The sequence below is a fragment of the Mustelus asterias genome, chromosome 3, assembly GCF_964213995.1.
Source record: "Mustelus asterias chromosome 3, sMusAst1.hap1.1, whole genome shotgun sequence".
NCBI lineage: Eukaryota > Metazoa > Chordata > Chondrichthyes > Carcharhiniformes > Triakidae > Mustelus > Mustelus asterias.
The window spans coordinates 66268682-66284429 of NC_135803.1; positions in this window are offsets into that span (position 1 = coordinate 66268682).

A 15748-nucleotide genomic window follows, 5' to 3' on the forward strand; every position below is an offset into this window, starting at 1 on the left:
TTGACTGAGTGTGGCGTCAAGAGCCTTGGCACACTAGAGGCAATAGGAATCAGGGGGAAAACTCCCTGCTTGAAGCATACAGGAAGATGATTGTGGCTGTTGGATGTCAGTCATCTCAGCTCCAGGACATTACTGCAGGAGTTCTGCAGGGGAGCATGCTAAGCCCAACCATCTTCAGTTCCTTCATCAATGACCTCAATGAGTTCAAGTCCAATAACACTCAAGAAGCTCGACACTACCCAGTGTAAAGCAGCTGCTTGATTGGCATCCCTTCCACAAACATTCACATCCTCCACCACCAATGCATAGTAGCTGCAGTGTGTGCTATCTATAAGATGCACTGCAGGACCTCATCAAGGCTCCTTAGACAGCACCTTCCAAGTGCATGACCACTACCATCTAGTAGGAGAAGAACAGCAGATATATCTTAATGTTTATTTTATTAATATCACAAGTAGGCTTACATTAACACTGCAATGATGTTACTGTAAAAAAATCTCCTATTCGCCACACTCTGGCACCTGTTCGGGTACACTGAGAGAGAATTTAACACGGCCAATGCACTAACTAGCACACCTTTTGGAGTGTGGGAGGAAACCGGAGCACCAGGAGGAAACCCATGCAGATATGGGGAAAATGTGCAAACTCCACACTGACAGTGACCCAAGCCGGGAACCGAACCAGGGTCCCTGGTGCTGTGAGGCAGCAGTGCTAACTACTGTGCTGCCCCATGAACATCACCACATGGAAGTTCCCCTCCAAGCCATTCACCATCCTGACTTGGAAATATATCACCATGCCGTCACTCTTGCTGGGACAAAATCTTGGAATTCTGTCCCGAAAAGCACTGTGGATATTCCTACACCACATGGACTGCAGCAGTTCAAAAAGGCAGCCCACAAGCACCTTCTCAAGAGCAATTAGGGATGGGCAATGAATGCTGGCCTAGCAAGCAACTTCCATACCCAATAAATTAATTTTAAAAATATATTAAAAAATCCAAAATTCTGTATATTAGTTATTATCTTTTGCTATTTTTAAAATGGACTTTCTGCTGAACCAAAAAGATGGCTGCTATATGTCACATGACCATAAAATTGGCCCTTTGTCCTGGAAGCTACCAACAGAAGTTACAAGGATAAAATAATTCTCCTCTCATCATCATGGAATCTCACATCCAATTGTATGGGCATTATAATGACAAAACCAGGGGATTCGCAAATCAAAACTCGTTATGTCTGCAAAGTAGTTAACAGACCCACCTCATACTTGGGAGTGTCTGGGTCCATTTCAAAATGGGACCGTTGAGGAGACAACAGACAACATTTGCATCTAGATAAGCTTACCCTTCTAGCAGAGTCAGGGGGTCTGCATAGACAAGGGCTTCCCAACACAAGAACCACATTATGGATGAGAAATCATTCAAAAGTGAACAGTTAGGACATTATCAGTCCTGAAACAGAAAGCCTTTTTGCAAATAATAGATAAATATCCCTTTTGACATCACTGTGGAGAAAGAAAACCACATGATCGAGTGATCATTTTGAAATCTCTATATATCTCTCTATATATTAGAACATACTGCTGTTCTAATACCAACTGAAAATAACTACAGAAGGTCCCAGTTGAGCAAACAGCCAGCAACCAGTGCTCAAGTCTTCAAAGCCTGTTTGATTTTAAAAGTCTCTGATCATCGCCTACCCAGCAGTCTAAGGACAGGAGACCCATTGTACTGCAGTATCATTTATTTCAAGGATTTTTGTGTTGTTGTCTCCAGCCAGAAACTCACCAGGACTGAACTCCATCATAAAGGAAACACCCTCTGGACTCTGACTACTCAGACTCTGGAAATGATGCAAACTAATATTCATTTACGTAGTTCTTTTGCTGTTGTTACCGAGAATTGTAAATCTTCCTCTTCTCTAAATCCCCTTCCTGTATGTATGACCTTAGTGCTCCCTAACTCCTGGTGCTACATTAAAATAGTGCCCCTGCACTGCATTCACACTCTCTCTAACATCTCCAGTGAAGACACAGCTCCCAAAGGCATAAAGCACGCTGTAATCAAATTCAGTGATGCCTCACTGGAGCAGTTGAGGCCCTTGGCAATGTCCTCTACCCCCGCCCAGACCACAGGCCACCAAGGTGACCAATCCAGCCAGGGAGGCGGCCGCTATAGTGGCCAGTGCAAATGTCCTGCCGATGAGATCAGTCACTCATGCAAGAAGAGGATGAACAAATACATACGCTCTACCAGGGTAAATCAACCATTTCATCACTCTCAACTCCAGACCTGACAACACCTCAGATGAGGAACCTGAGGACAGCACCTTTGAAGACTCATCTCCACACTCACCCATACCCTCCAGCAGCGCAGAGACACACCTCAATGAGACCTAGTTCTAGAGTAGCCTCGGGGTTACAATTTGGTGCGTACAGCAAACCATCTGGTCCACAGCAGGCAGAGGCAGGGCAAACAAGTTATCCCATGCCCTTCACTGTAAAATTTCCACTACTCTACTGTGCCATTCTGAGCTGTAACTGGGGAGAATGTGTAATCCATGCTGGTGTGTAGCTACCTGCTGACTGAAAGCAATTACAGCGCATTGCTGTACAGGAAACATTAATACTGTTAGTGTACTGCTGAGAAGATATGCTTCGCCCTACTTGGGCAGTGTTTGGAAATCCATTACATTTACAGCATCAGTACAGCAATATCATTCATACAGCAGTATAAATACCTTTTTTTAATAATAAAACCGTCTACTGCTAATTTCCTGGTCAATAAATTAGCACTCAACCAACAGATTGTCATTATCTCATTGCCAACGCTGTGCACAAGTTAGCTGCCATCTTCCCACATTACTCAGCGATCACACTTCAAAGTATCTAATTGGTTGTAAAGAGTATTGGGATGTCCTGAGGTTGTGATACATTCCAGTTCTTTCTTTTCAAAATCAAATTTAATTTACTTTTCGCAAATCCCTGCTGGTCTTCATTAACAATTTTCCAAGTGCTGATTAATTATGTCCGGATTGTTGGCCGCAATTCTCCCAAAAGCGCTGAATTGGCGGGAAAACTGTTCGAGATCCCGACTGTTTTCTCAGTTCAGCTCCTCACCTGAATCTCCGCACTCTGTGCACTGCAGAGGTCCCAGTCGTGAATCTCATGAAAAACCCAGGGGCGTGAGGCCTATTCGCGCCGGAATCTGACAGTTCTGGAACTCTGCGCATGCGCAGTGGTCCTGATCTGTCAGTCTCCCCTGGCTAGCCCGGGACCCCTGCAGTGCTGTCTCTCCCCCCACAGCCTGATCACGGCCCCCACAATTCCCGGGCCAGCCCTGACCCCCTCCTCGTCCCGGAGCACCCCAATGCACAGCCCACCCCCCCCAGCAGTGACGATCCCCCCACCCCCTCACCCTGGCAGCCCTCCCCGCCCTCCCCCCCGGCAGACCACCCCCAGCCTGGCCCGATCATTGGCCTCCCTCCAGCCCAGACTGATCCCCATGCAGAGCAGCAGCGGGACCCCTCACCCCCACCAACCGCCTCTAGGCCCCATCCACAATAGGCCCTGCCCCCATGGCACTGCCCGATTCCTGGTGGGTAGTGCCAAGGTGCTCCTGGGCACGGGCAATTTGCCCCTTGGGCAGTACCAGGGGACACAGGCTGGCACTGCCAGGGCACCCATGCCCAGGGGGCACTATCCCCCCACTGCCCGACCCCCTGGGGGGCCCCGGTAACCCCTCCTTCATTCTGGCGGGTTCTCCCGCTAGTTCCCCGAACATGGGGAGCTAATGTAAATCCCGTCGGAATGAAGTACTCCTGGCGGGATGGAAGATTCAATCGGGACTTGAAAGTTCCCAATAATTAGATTTAAATCATATTTAAATACATTTTAAAAAGATTCAAATTACTTACCTGCCTTCCCGCCGGTTTCCAGCATGGTCTGACCAGCAATTGTTCGCCGGCTCTGGGAGATGCACATGCGTTTCCGGCACATGTGCAAATCCCGGAACAAGGCCGGAGACGCACACCTCCCACCGTGACCTGCCAGAAAAGTTGCGATGGGAGAATTGCGGCCATTATGTCTAAATGTTTCTCCAATTGAAGCTGACTGGCCTATATTTGACAAATTTATACATTTTTTTTTGGATGGGAGCATAATGTTTGAAATGCTCCAATCCCCTAGCATCAGTCCCATATCCAATTCTGTCTGGAGTCTCTGCAACTTCCATCCTTACTTCCATCAGTAGCTGATGATGCATCCCATCTGCCCCGGGTAACTTTTCCTCTTTGGGAGTTGCCATCCTTTGAAGTGCCGCCTCTTAATTTTGATCCTATCCAGCATTGCTATTGTTTCCTCTATTGTTCCATTGGTAGCATCCTCTTCTGTAGTAAAAACAGATGCGAAAGTACTCCATACCCTCTGCCTCCACAAGAAAATATCTGTGATTCTTAATTCGTCTCATCCTTCATTTGACTATTCTCTTATTAGTTATAGATTTAGAAATGTTCCATGAGTTTGTTTGATGTTACCTGCTGATCAATTCCCAGACACACTCTTTGTTCTCCAGAATTCATTTTTCAGTTCTCCTCTGTTTGCATTCAGCTTGGTTCTCTAATGTATTATAAATCTGACATTTAGCATAAGCTTCCTTTGCCTCTCGCATTTTAACTTTTATCTTTAGTCATCCAATGAGATTGAGCTTGCCTACATAACCTGCTACTGTTAATATTCAAACCTTTGAACCAATCCACCACCAGAGCCAGCTAGATCTCCTCACTGAAATTAGCCCCCTTCCAGTTGAATATTTCCACTTTTGATTCTTCTTATCCTTTTACGTAACTACTCTAAACCTAATGATATTTTGATTCACTATTTGCAAAATGCGCACCCACTGAAACATACTGCACTTGTCCTACTTCATTCCTGAGAACTAATTTCAGCCCTGATATCTTTCACATTAGGGTGGAAGTACAAATCAGGGAAGTTCTCTTGCACACATTCAAGGAATTCCTCTCCCTTATTGTTCTTCACACTATTATTTTGCCAATCTATATCAGGATAGCTGCAGTTCCCCTTGATCATTACTCTAATGTTCATGCACCGTTCTGCCATTCATTTGCAAATTTGCTCCTCTATTTCCATTCTATTTGTTGCTCTATCAGATATAACCAGCATTGTAATAGCTCCTCTATTGTTCCTTCATTCTAAGCAAATAGACCCTGTCCTTGAACACTCATGCATATCATTCCTTTCTACTGCTGTAACAGTAGCTTTGATCAATGCCACTACTCTCCTTTATTTTCCCCATCTTTTTTGAATATATTGTAGTATTCTATAATCATGCCTCACATAATGCCCCTTCTTGAATCTGGCACAAAGCTATTCATCAGAGGCATTTTTCTTTGAAGGGGCCTGTAGCAGTGATTTTAGTGAGCCTATAATAGCAAGCAGTCTACTCTATGTTCTATAAATTCTACTATATTTGCCTTATATAAAGGGAAATTGTCGCAGAGTCCCAGCAGTACAAATGAGTTAACAAACTATGAGTTAGATTCATAGAGCTTTACAGCACAGAAAGAAGTTCTTCGGCTATCGTGTCTACACTGGTCATCAAGCACCTATCTAGTCTAATCCCATTTTCCAGCACGCGGTCCATAGCCTTGTACGCTATGGTATTTCAAGTGCTCATCTAAATGCTTCTTGAATGTTTCTGCCTCTACCACCCTTTCGGGCAGTGAGTTCTAGATTCCCACTACTCGTGGGCAGCACAGTGGTACAGTGGTTAGCACTGCTGCCTCACAGTGCCAGATATCCAGGTTCTATCCCAGCCTTGGGTGACTGTGTGGAGTTTGCACATTCTCCCCGTGTCTGTGTGGGTTTCCTTCGGGACTTTGGTTTCCTCCCACAGTCCAAAGATGTGCAGGTTAGTGGATTAGCCATGCAAAATTGTCCCTTAGTGTCCTAAAATGTGTAGGTTAGGGGGACTAGTGGGGTAAATGCATGGGGTTACAAGTATAGGGTCGGGAACCTGGATAAGATTCTCTGTCAAAGAATCAGTGCAGACTTGATGGGCTGAATGGCCTTCTTCTGCACTGTAAGGTTTCTATGATTCTGGGTGAAACAGATTTTCCCCAAACCGCCTCTAAACTGTAGTATTGCATAATTATGCGTCACATAATGCCACTTCCTGAATCTGGCACAAAGCCATTCATCAGAGGAATTTGCTTTCAAGGGGCCTGTGGAGTGATTTTGGTGAGCCTATAATAGCAAGTAGTCTACTCTGTGTTCTATAAATCCTACTATATTTGCCTTATATGAAGGGAAATTGTCGCAGAGTCCCAGCTGTACAGATGAGTTAACAAACCATGAGTCACAATCATGGTTGTCACCTTGCAAGTTATCATCTTGCTCAAACTATGCAGCACCCATGAAACCCATCTCAATCCAAGCAAGTGAGTGTTAATCCCATTGCTCCCTATTCTTGCAGATAAAGAAAAATTGGCCCCATTTTCTCTTGACCAACATCTCCATCGGCATGATCAGATCTTTTTTGCTACAATCTGGAACTGCAACATTTTAATATTTTGCCCTCGGCTATGGTGCATTACCTGATGATGAGAAGTGGCCCCACAAACAGTAATCTTCTGACTCGATTGAAGATAGTTTCACATTGTACTACCACTTTCGTTTCAAAATGAAGTATATTGAATGTTGACCATATCCGATCGCCGAGAGCAAACAATGTATTTACTTACAACAACAACTTTCATTTACATTGAGCACCTTCAACATCATAAAATATCCCACAGGAACAATATTTTAAAAAGTGTCGCAGGAGGAGATATTAGTGAAAATGACCAACATCTTGGGGATCACAGGGTTAAGTTTTAAGGAATATCTTACAACTAAATAGCATGCTGAAGCATAAATATTTGCCAAATATTCAAAATTTAAATATAGAAAGATATAGATGAGAATTTAATATGGGTGAAAACATAGAAACGTCCATAATGGATCAATTATCCCTTGTAAGAATGACTCTGGAGGAAATAGGAAATCATTATTGCATGTTGGGTCATATTCTATTTCTCAACAGCGAACTGTGCTTGTTTGCTTCTCCCCATGTCATGTTCACTGTCCATCTATCATAATGTAAAAGTAACATGACTATCCAGGGAACAAAATGACTCACCCATAACTTCTGACCCGAAATGGACGCCTCCTTTTATCCCATTTATTCTTTCAAAGTCAAGACTTTCATACAAACTCATACTAATTGAAGAATTGAATCTGTGCAAATTATAAAAGTAAAATAGAACAACATGAGAAAGGGGGGTCTATCAGCTGTCAATAACTTTAATAGTGGTAAATATTACAAAGGAAATACAAAAAGATTGGATCTATGTCAGAGGTAAATGGGTTCACATCTATGTTAAAAACATGGGAGAAATGACAAGACAGGAATAGAACTAATGTTTCTTCCAGTTTGCCCGCACCACCATACAACATAATACATATACTCACCCATCTAACTGTGGCTGCCTGGGAAAGGAAGAGCACTAGACAAAAATACAGGCAATTAGGGAAAACAAGAAGTAGAAAAATCCTGTCGAACCTCCTTAGGCAATTAGAACTAGCGCAGGAAACCACTCTGGCCTTGTTTAATGTTATGCTGTACCTACTTTCTGTGTGGGATGACCTATGTCCCAGCCAGAAATAGGTCCAGCTCTCGCCTGAAGGAATTCAGCAAATCAGCATCCAATGTTTAATGTGATCAACATAAAAGCACAAGTAGTGATCCTGACTTGCAATTTGCTCATGTCCTTCCCTTTATTTTATGCCCTCTACAGTTAAGCCAGTGCTGGAACTCTTGCTGCGAATTACAAAGCTGTTGATGCCATTTTTAAAAAAATGTGCTGGTCAAACATCAGTTTGGAAACTGAATTGGGAACACGGATAAATATAGAGCTGTGTTTGAATGAAAGCGAGGATGGAACTAGGACATTCTCAGGGATCCAATGATGTGCGTCCATGAGCTGCAGTAACAAGTGAATTTCTTATCCCCTGGGTACGATAATGAGTCTGGTGGGTTGCAAGCTTATGAAATAGGAATGAGAGGAGATTTTAAAAATAAAAAGGTTGTCAGATGTCAAAGAAATCAGTGGGCAAAATGTATAGAAGTGGATGTATTATAAAATGGCGACAATGCTGCAATGACTAGTTCAACCCCTAATCACTCCCAAAAGCACATACCAAGTTGCAAAAGGGTCAGTGGCATTTGCGTATTCAATGAGGTATGAAAACTAATAAAGAGCTTAACTATAGCAACAAATTCTATTTTTGGCTAGGATCAAGAAAACTGGTAATTGCGTTACAGTGCATGAGAATCCATCCAGTGCATGGATCAAGCTCTGTTGACACTGTTTTCAGGTTACAGGGCATATGATTCACATGCTTTGATGCAACCGCAAGCTCTCTTCATTTTCTTTTCATGTTACCTTTTGCTTTTAGCACAATGGCCCCTGATTGTTCAGAGATTTCCAGCTATCGAGACTGCTCTAAGCAAATGATTATTATTAAATCAGAGCGATCTCGATGTGTTGGATTTACAACTCCACTGACCGATCCCCGAAACAGCCGGTCCATTCCTACATTTTATTTATTGAAAGAAAAATTTCACATAAAATATTAGACACAAATATGTAAACGTGAAAACATTGATCTGCTTTCTGCCACTTCTCTGATCTGCTTGGGGTATTCTTTTTTGTAATTGGTAACCTGTTGGCGTGAGAGTTTTCCTTATCAAACATTACACTTAACAAGTTATGCTGCTAAATAATCTCCCTGATTTTCTGAATTTCACCACCGACTGGGTGTCACAAATATGCGGATTTTCTTGCTGTATTGTAATTGTTGTGCAGACAGTGAATTCTACCAAGAGATCTGAAGGAATTAATTTCCTTGATCTTAATGTGCAAAAGGATGAGATAAGTTTGGTTAACTGATTTGAATTGCTGATGGCCACACATTGATGTAAATAGTATAGATTGCTTGTAATCCGAGTGTCAGTACGAAATACCAAATCACATTTTGTGATTTAAACAAACCATAACTATGGGCAGAATTTTCCATTTACAAGACTAAATGCGGTGGCAGGCGGTTTCAGTGGCACGCACCCTGCAGGCCAGAATGGTGGGAGCTCACACTCAATTCCATGCTGAGAAACTCATTAATTATGCACGGGCATCACCTGGCAGTCGGAAGCTGATTCATCCACCTGCCATCAGCTGGCGAGGTCAAAGGCCCAGATGCCATATTTAAAAGACAGTCCAACACATACATCTCACTCTCTTCAAACCACCCGTTTTCAGAACATGTTTTAGAGATGTCTTCCAGCCACGAGATGATGACCGAAAGCCCCAAGAAGAAGGCAGCACTGCATTTCACCCACCAGGCCATCAAGGCCTGGAACAGAGGAGTATAGGTGCACAGACATGTATCCCAGAGATGGGTCCTGGAAGGCCGTTGCAAAGCAGGTCGGCATGGCGGGCAACTGGGTCTGAAACGCCATCCAGTGTATGAAGAGGATGAATGATCTTATCAGGTCTGCCCAGGTAAGTCATCTTTCAATTCCTTTCCAAAATCAAAATTGCAACAGGACACCATGTATTCAAACTGCCACTGTCTTCACAGATCTCACACAACCATTAGAGGGGGAAAACATATCAGCACTCATTCTCTCATAGAAACTTTCACATCATCACCCCATCTATCATGTTGCTCTGATACTTCTGGTGTCTGATCCCTCCATATCACTGGCCTCACTGAATTTGGAGAGGCTATAACTGAGGGCGGAAAGAAGTCGCTCTTGTGCAGGAGGGGAGATCGGCCTCTTCCAGCCACCTAGTACAGATCACAGCTCCATCATTCATCAAATTCTGACAATCGCAATAAGTCACATGCAATCTTATATCGCTCATGTTCAAGAACTGAAACTCTATTTTCTAGGCACCAGCACATCAAGCCTCACAAAGCAATTGAGCACCACTCCGAGCCCCCAGATCATGGCTGAAGAGAAAGTTCTGGAAGAACCGCCACAGCAAGCACCCACACCCTCCACCGATGCAGGGACACCCACCTCAGTGGAGCATAGATTAGATTACATTACATTAAATTAGATTCAGACTCTTTCTGGAGAACATCTCACTGACACAGCTCCACAACAATTGGAGGTAGGAATAGCCCAGGTGTCTGGCACTCGGAGGACTGCTGGAGACCAGTTACCTGTTCAGTCTGAGCCAGGTGACTACTTTATTATTTCTAAGATCCACCCATATGACCTAATTTGAAGTACCTTCGAAAACATCCTCCCTCATTACTGCAGTGACGTCTCTTTTATCAATAATGCAATGCCCCCTATCATGCCTGAAACTTCTATACCCTGGAATATTGAGTTGCTAGTCCCACTATTCTTTAGATCATGTTACAGTGATTGCAATAATACCATATTTCCATGTGCTGATTAACACTCTTAAGTTCATCTGCCTCACCAGACAGTCTCCTTGCATTAAAATAGATGCAATTCAGCGTTCCAATTCTCCCAGATGCCTTATCATGCCAATGTCGTCTCTGCCTGCTGGACTAACATAATGTCCCTTCTATATTTGACTGATCCTCACTCACAATTGCATATCTACTCTGTGTCCCATCCCCCTGCCAGATTAGTTTAAAACCTCCTCAGCAACAGGAGCAAACCTTCCAGCAAGGTTATCGGACCTTGTTACATGGCTAACAAGTTACAAGTTACATGTAAGCTCAGTTACATGGGTAAGATAAGTGTAGAGGGATATGGACCAAATGCGGGCAATTGAGACTAGCTTTGGGGTTTATAAAAAAGGACGGCATGGACAAGTTGGCCAAAGGGCCTGTTTCCATGCTGTAAACCTCTATGACTCTATGACTCTATTTAGACCTGTTCTGGTTCAGGTGCAACCCATCCAGCTTGTACAGGTCCCATCTACTCCAGAAACTGTCCCAATGATCCAAAAATCTAAAGCCCTTCCTCCTATACCATCCCTCTAGCCATGCATTCATCTGACCCATCTTCCTTTTCCAATACTGAGTGGTACTTGGCACCAGAATTAATCCAGAGATTTGAATTTTAGAAGTCCTGCTCTTTAATCTACTATCTAAATTCCTGTTCAGGACCTCATCCCTTTTTCTGCCCCTGTTGTTGGTACCGATGTATACCATGACCACTGGCTATTCCCCCTCCCCCTTTAGAATGCCCTGCAGCCATTCTGAGAGATGCCTGACCCTGGCACCAAGGAGGCAACATACCATTTGACAGTGTTGTTCGCAGTCACAGAAAGGCCTGTCATCTCCCCTTACAAGTAATTCACCTATCACTAAAGCTCTCCTGGTCTTTTTCCTCCCGTGCTGTGCAGCAGAGCCAATCATGGATGCCACAAACTTGGCTGTTGCTTCTTTCCCCAGAGAGGACATTCCCCCCAACAGCATCCAACACAGTACATTTGTTTGGGAGGGAATCCGTGACCTCCTTTATGCAATGATGTATTGCGGACTGAGAGATGTCACACAGGTCCTCTGTTGATCCCTGGAAAGACCCAGATGCAAAGAAATTGAGCACTGTGGTCACCTTCAAAGTAATTGGCAGGGGTAGCCTCCAACCATACCCACATAGCATCAGGTCTTCACGTAAAATTTGGCATACGTGATGTACCAGGTCTTGGGACAAGTGCAGACATGCCCGACTGCCTCTCCTTCATTTGTGAAAGGAGATTCTTCTGCAATGAAACCGTGATCTGGTGAGCTGCCTCTGTTGTCTGGGTCTCTCCTCCTGACCCTCCTGCTCATGCTCTGGCTCCCCTTGACCACGTCCCCCAGATGGGGCCTCCTGTGTTCGGCATTGCCTCTCTCTCCTTGACCACCTAAGTTGCATTAGTGTCTGACAAAGAGAGAATTGGATCCAATTGCCCTTTTGTCCTGTGTCTGAAATGCAACATTGAAGAAAAGAATGGTTAAAGGTTTGAGAAAGTAATGTTTTGTTATGAGACCTATGGGAAATGTAGGGGTCCACAGCTTTTCCCATCCTTTTTGCATGGTGTCTGATGTAGTCTTGTCTCTGGGATTCTAACACACATTGAGGTGACCATAAAGCATCCCAGAAATGTGACTTCTGCATGGAATGACAAGGTGTCAATCAGATTAATGATCTAGCTCTGTGCTCCAATCTTGATGTGGCACACTAATGATCAATTAATTGCTCATGATCAATGTGTGGATGCCCTTCGACTCATTGCGAATGCCAATTCTGTGAACTTGTGACTGGCCTTCATTGATGGAATGTCATATATGATAAAGTTATGCCTCTTCACTATTGCCTGCATTCACAAAGCCTACATTCCTAGGTATTACTCTTAAAATGCAGCAACTGTGATGTTAAGCCACTGAATTGTGTGCATCCCTTTGACAGCACTGTTGAAAACTTAGGCTTTCTTCACAAGGAGGTCTTCCTCCTTTCTAACTAAGCTGACTCCTCTTCACTCTTGCAGCACCAACAAATTAGAGCTTGTCCCCAAAAGGGACCGTTAGCCCAGCAGTGTGTTCCTCCAACACTGTCTCAGACTCCTCCTGATCAGATTGAGTCCACCAAGCCCAGTGACAGTGACTATGAGAGAGCAATGCATACCAAGCTGTGTTTCTTCCCTCTGAAGCAGACAACTCTTGCACCTCCCTGCAGCTGGAATACACCATGTTCCCAATTATTGCATCTGCTTCAGGCCCTCTGCACTCTGGGCTCCCATCTCTGACTCCTGTCTGGGAGGTCCACATAGCCTTGGATTGCCGACATTCTCTTGTGACTCCTGACTGCAAGCTCCAGACCAAGGACTTGGATTTCCACAGAGTTCCCCATTGTCATGAAGACTAAGGATTACAGTATCCCCTCCCAAACCAATCCCCCATCTTCAGAGTCTTTGTGCAACCCATACCTCATGTAGCACACTAATAAACACCCCCCTTCCTAGTCAGTAGTCTGCATGCATCCCCTTCTAGTCAAAAATGTGTTATCCCTTTGTCCCCCTTGTTTGGCAATGTCAAGCTCCAGCTTCCCAACCCTTAATCTACCTGCTGTCTCCCATTGTTCCTCATCCTTCTCTACCTCCTTCCCCCCCTGCCTTCCATCATACCCCCTTCACGCACTCACACAGCCTTCCTTTCCCATTGCCCCCACTTTGCGTGCATCATATCCACCCTGTCGTCACACTCCACCCCCAGTCGGAATGCTAATTTGTGAAAGTGGAGTTCTGCCTGGGTACAACTGCACAGTGGAGTCCTTGTGGATAAAGTTGTGAGCCACCGGGAACAGAAGTAACCTGAAACTCCCAACGCTGGCTGCATACCAACGCTACAGCTCGAGCATTGTGGCATTGACTCAACGACATTGACACAGCACCAAATCAGGTAGGCAAATGCATGTTGCACTCGCCTCAAAGTCACGAGCGAACTGAGGTCCAATGGGTGAACACCACTCATTTTCAAACAGGTTTGAGTTGGGCATAATTTCACATTGGCATGATACAACATTCAGGCAGGCAGCTGTTTAAATGAGCATTCATGAGATGTTAATGAATGCAAATTGCGTTCACGCCATTAGTCGGTGGGATCATAGAATCCCTACAATGCAGAAGGGATTCATCAAGTCTGCACCGATAACAATCCCACCCAGCCTCTATCTCCGTAGCCCCACGTATTTATCCTGCTAGTCCCCCGGACACCAAGGGGTAGTTTACCATGGCCAATCTTTGGATCATACCACACATCTTTGGATAAAAGATCCACAATTAACCAACCATTGGGGAATTACAAACTATTTTTACGCTGGCGGATTCTGAAGTTTTGCCTATCACTGGATTCTCCGCTCCCACTGCCACACAACCCAGTGCAGGCAAAATGGCAAATTCTGCCCTTCATCCTGTTGTACTGCTGTGCATGTATAAGGCTCTATTCTCATTTATGTAGGTTTCTCATTTGAATCTTCAAATTAATACCATGGAGTTTGTCTATAAATCATGACTTTGAAATAAGCAAGCTGAAAGGAAAAGTTTGAACTTGCATTTATATTAAATGGTACCATTGGGATAAAAAAAAATACTTCCCAAAAGTGGCAAATAATCAGAGGCAAAGCAATGAATTAACAAAGTGTCTGTGAGTAATATCATCGAGGCAGACTTTGAGGAGGATTTTCAAGGAGGTGGAGAGAGGTAACAACTTGAGCGAGAGGGCGGTTGGCAGGGTACGCTCAGATAGATTGTTCCAAGGTGCCAGTATGAAACATGGAAAAGCCTGCAGCTAAAAGTGGATTGAAGAGAAAGGGAGGGTGATATTTGATAAAAGTGCATAAGATTATGAAAAATTTAGATAAGGTAAACCAAGTCACACAAGGAGATATTAGGTCAGATGGTCAAAAGCTTGGTCAAAAAGGTAGGTTTTTGAAGAATATATTAAAGGAGGAAAGCAAGGTAGAGCAGTGGAGGGAGGGTTTCCAGAGCTTAGGGCCTCAGCAACTGACAGCAAGACCACCAATAGTGAAGTGATAAAATTGAGGATATTCAAGAGACCACAATTAGAGAAGTGCAGATATCTCAGAGAGTTGTGGGCTAGGAAACGATTATAGGGAAGGGGAAGGGTGAGGTCATAAGAACATAAGATCATAAGAACGAGGAGCAGGAGTAGGCCATCTGGCCCTCGAGCCTGCTCTGCCAATCAATAAGATCATGGCTGATCTTTTCATTGACTCAGCTCCACTTACCCGCCCGCTCACCATAACCCTTAATTCCTTTACTGTTCAAAAATTTATCTATCCTTGCCTTAAAAACATTCAGTGAGGTAGCCTCAACTGCTTCACTGGGCAGGGAATTCCACACCTTCACAACCCTTCAGGTGAAGAAATTCCTCCTCAACTCAGTCCCAAATCTACTCCCCCTTATTTTGAGGCCATGCCCCCTCGTTCTAGTTTCACCCGCCGGTGGAAACAACTTCCCTGCTTCTATCTTATCTATTCCTTTCATAATCTTTTATGTTTCTATAAGATCTACCCTCATTCTCCTGAATTCCAATGAGTATAGCCCCAGTCTACTCAGTCCCTCCTCATAAGCCAACCCACTCAACTCCGGAATCAACCTAGTGAAACTCCTCTGCACCCCCTCCAGTGCCATTATATCCTTTCTCAAGTAAGGAGACCAAAACTGTACACAGTACTCCAGGTGTGGCCTCACCAGCACCTTATACAGCTGCAACATAACCCCGCTGTTTTTAAATTCCATCCCTCTAGCAATGAAGGACAACATTCCATTTGCCTTCTTAATTAACTGCTGCACCTGCAAACCAACTCCTTGAGATTCTTGCACAAGGACACCCAGATTCCTCTGCACAGCAGCATGCTGCAATTTTTTACCATTTAAATAATAGTCCATTTTGCTGTTATTCCTACCAAATGGATGACCTCACATTTACCAACATTGTACTCCATCTGCCAGACCCTCACCCATTCACTTAGACTATCTATATCCCTTTGCAGACTTTCAGTGTCCTCTGCACACTTTGCTTTGCCACTCATCTTAGTGTCATCTGCAAATTTTGACACACTACACTTGGTCCCCAAACTCCAAATCATCTATGTAAATTATAAACAATTGCGGTCCCAACACTGATCCCTGAG